The sequence below is a fragment of the Zonotrichia leucophrys genome, chromosome Z, assembly GCF_028769735.1.
Source record: "Zonotrichia leucophrys gambelii isolate GWCS_2022_RI chromosome Z, RI_Zleu_2.0, whole genome shotgun sequence".
NCBI lineage: Eukaryota > Metazoa > Chordata > Aves > Passeriformes > Passerellidae > Zonotrichia > Zonotrichia leucophrys.
The window spans coordinates 53,279,390-53,286,600 of record NC_088200.1 but is presented as its reverse complement, the minus strand read 5'-3'; the positions used below and the strand labels follow the sequence as shown (position 1 = coordinate 53,286,600).

Here is a 7,211-nt window from a genome sequence, read left to right as displayed (position 1 = left end):
CTTATTTGACCTTTCTTTTCTGGTTACTGTACCTGTAGAAGTTACAGGTTCTTTGTGTGCCATTCTGGGCTCAGTCCCAACTGCACCTTGGTGTTCCTTACCCTATCCCTACACAGCTGAAGTTCATCTCTATACTCTTCACAGGTCACTAGTCCTACCCTCAGCTGTCTCTGCACTTGATTAATTCCCTGTAGTTTGACCAGCAGCTCCCTACTCAGCCATGCTGGTCTCTTGCCTTCCTTGCACAGTTTCTTCCATCTGGGAATTGCTAGCTCTTGTGCTCTGTGGAAGGTGTCCTTAAATATCTTCCAGCTCTGCTCTGTTCCCTTGATCCTCTGGGCAGTCTCCCAGGGCATCCCACTGACTTGAACAGCTGAAAGTCTGCTTTCCTAACTTTACTGCTTACCTGATCTATATCCCTCAGGACTGCAAACTCCACCAGTGCATGGTCACTGCAGCCCAGGCTGCCTCCAGTCTGGATGTCTCTGGTTCACTCCCTTCTCTTGGTGGCCATCAGCTCCAGGATCACATCCTCTCTAGCAGCGCTATCACCTGGCTCAAGAAGTTTTCCTCCATGCATTCCAGGAGTTTCCTGGATTGCCTGCAGCTTGCTGTGCCACTTTCCCAGCAGCTGTCAGGGTGTTTGAAGTGCCCCAGCAGGACAGCAGCCAGCAAGTGTAATGCCTCCTGTAGGCTGAGCAAGGAGGCTTTATCCAGAGGCTCCCCTAGATCAGAGACATGAGTTTCCCTCTGCAATATCTTGCACACAGACTGTCATGGGATGGTAATAATAACAGGAAAAGCTGCTCTTTTTTTCTTTATTTTAAGGCTATTTTAATTGTCATTTTCATTCACTGTAATTTCATTGTGAGCCTGTGTATCATGTTAACTATGCATAAAGGAGAACATAGGAACAGGAGGAAAATTTGCAAAGAAAGTACATCAGTAAGACACAAGCAAGATTCTGTGGGTCCTTTTCTTCCTTTTTTTTTTTTTGTGAACAGCTCCTTTTCAGGGGGAACTCATACAAGATAAAGTAACAATAAGGAGAGAAGGAAACTCATCATGTAAAGTTTTGAAACTGAAAATTTTGATGCATTGAAAAGGGGTTTGAAAACAAAATGATCTGAACAGACAGATTTTATGTGATAGAGTATACTCAAACACACTGTGAAAAATCAAATTCCTAATTCTTCAAAGTTCATAAATTAAAAGGTACCTGCTTGTTTTTTCCTAGGATATTTTTGTTTCAGTTTTGGTTTTTTATTTTGTTCTGGGTTTTTTTGTGAGTTTTTCTCCTCTAAAATACACCATGATGGATTTTTAGCACAGAAATTTCAAAATCTGAATAGTCAAAGGGTTATGTGTTGCTTTAAGTAGTTGCTGGAGTAGGTAGGTGATTTTGTACATCAGTTTACAGTCTTCAGCTGAAAACAGTATTTTTAGTATATCATTTTCCTGATGTCCAAAGTCTTATTTGACACCTAGCAGACAAAAAGAACACAAAAGAAAATGTTTATCTGAGTTATAACACTGACAGAAAATATGAAGTATGGATGTTTTAAAGAAGGAAATCCATCAATAAATTTTATTATTGTTTTAGAATTTAGACAGACTTTTTCCCTGCCAGCATTCTGTAGAAACTCTGGTTTTTCACTGCTTTTATTGGCTTTTTTATCCACTGTAATTTGACTGGGGAGTCTCCATATTATATCTTCTCTTGATACTCATATAATTTTTTCAGAGTCTGTATGTTATAAAACAAAGAATTACTTATTTTTTCCCTGACAATTCCAGTTTAAAATCACTATTTTCTCCTCTTTTATTGCACCTGAAGTGTTCAATTGTGTTCACATCCTACTTTCAGTCTATGAGGCTGTTAGAAGTAGCTTTCAGACTAAAATGTTCTAATGTAGTCTAGGTTCTAGACTAGATTACTCTTCAAAAGCATTTTTTTATGGCAGGGTGGATTGACTATGCAGATTCAGGATCAGATATGCAGCATTAAACACTTAGAAATCATAGCATATACAGCCATTAAATAATGTATTATAAAGAAGTGAAAGGATCCTTACCCACATTGTGCTGATGTTTTAATCTTCTTTCTTTTACTTTTCTCTATACATTGGTTCAAATGTTATTGTTTGTACTGATGCGTTGTTTGCCACCATTAAGCTGATTTTTAATTTATTTGACACCAGTGTCAAACTGTTGCTTCTCAAATAAGCCAGAATTACTTTCAAGCTGTGGAGGAAATGACGCATCATAGCTTTGATTATTTGGTAAAAAACATGAATGTGAAAGAACTCAATATGGTTCAAGATGAGTGAATGAAGGATTCCTCTCATATTTCTATATTATAAAATGATAGATATTAGTATTCATCATTGAAAACAATTTAGATACATTTTCAAACATCAAACTGGCACACTTACCGCATACAAATCTTCTTTTGTGCATGCCCATCTGAATGGATGTGTCACCAGCCTGTGACTTGCCCACCGGCCTCTCAGGCTCTCAGCTGATCCTGATTTCCATCACCACCCCATCCTGCTCTCCCAGTGGCCAGGGAAGCCACTGCCTGTTCTGCTCTCATTCTCCCATCTGTGCAGCATCCCTGCCCTTTCAGGGCAGCTGCTCTTTGCTTCTCCTTTGATTTTAAAGGAGAATTGCATGCACATATCAAGCACTAACTTTATTAGTGTTCTTTGAAACCTTACTCTGTTCAACCATCTATTAGAAAAGACATGCTTGTCAAAGGCCAAATCTGCTGTCCAAACTCTCTGCTTCATTAGTGCAAATTTTCTTGACTTCTTGAAATATTACAAGAGAAACCTCTGAAGAAAAATGACTGAAATATTCCATTCCACAATACAATAACAGAATATTCCAGTGACTTTATAATTCATTTTATAATTAGTAAAACTATAAAGAATTTATAATTTTTACTTGTCTGCAGAATTGTTCCTATTTTGTTGGGTTTTTTCTTACAGGTTGAACAAGAAGAAAAAAAAATAAAAGGAAGAAAATGAAAAAATGAAATGGTAGAAATTCTAGAAAGAGATTTATCTAGTATAGAGATATTACAGAAATCTTCAAAGAGATTTGTGAATATCTGTTTCCATGGGTATTTTCATTAAGCAAAAGGGAGTTTTTGGAATCCAAATCTATCATTTTAGCATTTGTAGAATTTTGTAGAACTGAGTGCAAAAAAAAAATTATTGTTCAAGGCATATCATGTAAAGAGAAATATAATTTTAAAACAAAGTATGAAAGCAAAGATGCTGCGGTTTTCAGTGCCCTGATTTAGGAATGGGGATGCAATTTAGTGTCTCCACTGAATTACTCCAAACCATGCACAGTTCCATCACTCCTCACTCCCTACATGCCCCTGCGGTGGAAGAGAAAGGAGAATTGGAGGCACGAAAGGTAAAGGCCATGGGCTGAGATTAACAAGATTTACGGGAAACAGCAATGAAATGAGACAATGAACAACAACATCAACACTAATGACGGAGCATACAAAAAAAGGTGAACAGTTCACACCTGGTTGCTCACTGTGGAACACCTGACAATAGGGAATACCCAATTGCTCCCTCTACTGCACTGTATGACCCAGAAGGGACCTCTTCACTTGTTCCCAAAAAGTGCTGTGAGATTCCATAGGATAATCCCTGGGTCCTCCTGGCTACTGCAAAAATTAGCTTTGTCCTAGCTGGAACCAGGACAATGTGGGATGAGGAAAAGACGCATAAAAATTCCTGGAAGTATTTTGTCATCAGTGACCATGAAAATCTCTCAAAGTATTTTGCAATCATTTGCTCCCATGTGAAGGAAGAAATACATCTGCTGAAGAATCAATGTCCAGATGGCTACTCCAAGAGTTATCAAGATGGTTTAATCAAATTCTAAAGGTGAAGGATGCTAGAGCCAGAACTGGATTTAGCTCATATGATGTCACGAGGCTGACAATGACTAGCTTGTAGAGGAGCTGCTTGCCTAGAACAGCTTAGAACATAAAAGTATGGCTTGCTAAAATTCAGCAATATATAACTCAAGAACATAGTTGTATGAATGCTCAAGGAAGTCACCTTTTTGATTCTTTAAGTCAAAACTAAAGTCATATGTGAACACAAACATCATAGAATCATAGAATGGCTTGAGTTGCAAGGGACCTTAAAGATTATCCATTATCCAGCCCACTGACATGGGCAGGGATACCTCCCACTTGTCCAGGTCACTCAGAGTCCTGTCCAACCTGACCTTGAACGCTTCCAGGGCTGGGCATCTGCAGTTTCCCTGTGCAACCTGTTCCTGTGCCTCACCATGCTCACAGAAAAGAATTTCTTCTTAACAAATAATCTAAACATGCCCAGTTTGAAGCCATTCCCCCTTCTATCAGTATGTGCTCTTGCAAACAGCTAGATAGTCATGCCAAGCCTTTTGTGACAATTTGCTCTCTTCCTGTAAGTTCCCTCAGGTGCTGAAAGGCTGCAATTGGGTCACCCTGAAGACTTCTCTTTTCTGGGTTCAACATCTGCAGTTCTGCCAGTCTTCCTCATAGAAAAAGTGCTCCATCCCTCTCATCATCTTGGTGCTCATCATCCTCTGGGCTCACTTCAACTGGTCTATGTCCTTCCTGTGCTGGGGATCTCAGGGCTGGATGCAGTACACCCAGTGGAACCTCTCTTGAACTCCTGGTTGTGCTGCTTTTGATGCAGCCTAGGATGCAGTTGACTTTCTATTCATCTATCTTGGTTTCATGCCACTTAAACTCTCTTGGATAGAATCAGATAATTACAATGTAATTGTAACTCTAAAGTATCCTGTGACTAGTTCCATGCCTTTCATCTAATGCATTTTAATGCTTATGGAAGAAATGCTAATCGATTCTATGAAATTCCTAGATGTCAGAGAAGAGATCTTGCGAAAAGATAGCTTCAATCTTACAAAAACACTGAGTTGTGTACAAGTAAGGGGTAGGTCCAAATTATTTTATGCACATACACAAAAATAAAGACATAAAAGTATTTGAAAGACATCAGTATTTAATTAGACAGAGAATACAGATAAATTAAAAATGTACCATAGCCTTGCTCAAGTGTTTTGCTGAAAGCAAAAGAGTACTTTTTAGTATGTCTCCTCTGCTTCCTAAATAAAACCTGTGCTGAGAAGAAATATTGGGACATGCAATTATTATTGCAGCTGTGTTCGGCAAAAGACTCCCACAAATATTTCCAGGATGTCAGTGGAGAGTCATTGGTTGCTATGGCCAAGCAAAGATCAGGAAGACAATAGCGACTGAGGGGTCTTTGTCTTAGTAGGCAATGTTTCAGCACTGAGTGTAGTGTCCTACCATGTCATCATCAGTGTGTTAGGCAGATGGAATAGATGGGAGAGAAACAAGAGCTTTTTCACAGTCTGCAGTGGCACAGCCATTGATCCAGGGTCAGAGACAAAAATATCTTTGTAAACAAGACACTTTCCTCACAACTGTTTTTCCAGATGAAGCAACGGATTCAGTGTCAATCCCTTTCTCTTCTCATAATCAGAAGGGGAAGTAAAAGTTCAGTGTTCTGTGGTAGTTGTTTATTTTGATTTTTGAGAGGTTTTTGGGTTTTTTAAATAGCAGAAGGAAAATGTTGAGAACCAGTAAAAGGCTTTTGTGCATGGAGATGGGCAGAAATTCACACCCTCAGGACTTAAGTCTTTCACTCTTCCTTCAGTGAACCGAATAAGGCTGGGACATAACCATAATGGAGCTATTAATTATTAACTGCAACAGCAAGCAAAACACTCATGCTATGTGGAAGTAAATAAAATCAGTCAATTTCCCTTTTTTGGGTTAGTAAAATGTTACTTTGCTGTGTTTCTCCTTGGCTGGCTTTTGTCTTTAGCACTGACTCAGTAACAGGTAAGGCAAGAATGGATTTGTTCCATTTGTATATTTATATTTATATTCTCTTTAATATTTTCTTGAGAATGAAGAGACTTTTTTTCTTTTACATCTTGATTTATAGTTGACCCGTTTCATTAAAACAAAGATGTTTTCCAAAATATTTCTAATTTCTAATTAGCACTTTGGCAACTTGATGTCTTGCTTAAAGAGAGCTGTTTCAGTGAGATAAATTTTCTTTTTCTTTTGGTCTGATTTTTTTTATTTTTTGTTTGTTTGTATGTTCTTTAATTTGGGGAGCAAATGTAATTTCCTTTCTTCCACCAGCTAACAGATTCCATCACAAGTCATTATGAATTATTCTTCATTAGAAAATTGTAAAACTGTTTTGAAATAGACAGAAAATCAATCCATAAAATAATTTCTTCATTTTATTTTTTTAGAGTTAATAATTTTCCATTTTCTGTGGACATAATCCTTTCTGGTTCTGGAGGATACCAGCAGGACTTATTTGTCTGGCTTAATTATACTCAGCATGACATAACTGAGCTCACTGATATGGGGTGAGAAATATATCCTAACTATCATGCCACTTGAGCAATTTGATCTTTATAATAAATACTTTGGAGAGAATTCAAAGATTCATTGGTTCTTTCTCTAACCATTTCTAATGCTTACTCCAACTCAGACACATAATGGGAATAGAGATGTGCAAAACAGCTGACTCAATCTGAAGCATGCCTGTTGCAGGTGTTTGGTTAAGATTTCCCAGTAGCAGTGGAACAGGTACATTTTGTTGTGGCCACAGACTACACCTGAAAGGGGGCAGGTACCATTAAATGCCATGTAGGAGCCTGAGAACTGTCCAGAAATTGGAGTTGTAGGTGGGCGAAGAGCAGAGTTTCTCAGAATGTTCACAATTAATTGGAGGAATTGGCCTGATGCACTTTAAGACTATGTTAAGTTTCCAGCTCAGAAAGAGTATTCACCTTCAGTAACCTCAGGTGATGAGATGAAAACCAAAAAGCACAATTTGTGCTTCAAACTCCCATCTGACTTTTCAAGACTTACTGAAGAAGTCTAAATGTTTTCTGCCAAAATATGCAAATAACACTGAAAGTCAGAGTAATACATTTAGGGATTTAGTATTTGTTCATATAAATATAGCTTAAATAGAGAGTGCAGTACGTTAGTGAGTTCTGACACACAATTGGCAGCTGTTTTAAATGAAAATATCCCATGTAAAGCAATTAGTTGAATGTTTCTTCATCATCATCATCATCATCATCATCATCATCATCATCATCATCATTTC

At 38.0% G+C, this 7,211-nt stretch overlaps 1 long non-coding RNA gene across 1 annotated transcript; it reads right to left on the bottom strand.

Moving 5' to 3' along the window:
* Positions 1-1,224: 1,224 nt before the first annotated feature.
* Positions 1,225-2,537, bottom strand: LOC135459356 (uncharacterized). The gene is made up of 3 exons (XR_010443019.1): positions 2,436-2,537; positions 2,076-2,244; positions 1,225-1,484 (listed from the first exon to the last, which is right to left on the bottom strand). It is a non-coding gene; the product is annotated as an uncharacterized LOC135459356 (long non-coding RNA).
* Positions 2,538-7,211: the final 4,674 nt, after the last annotated feature.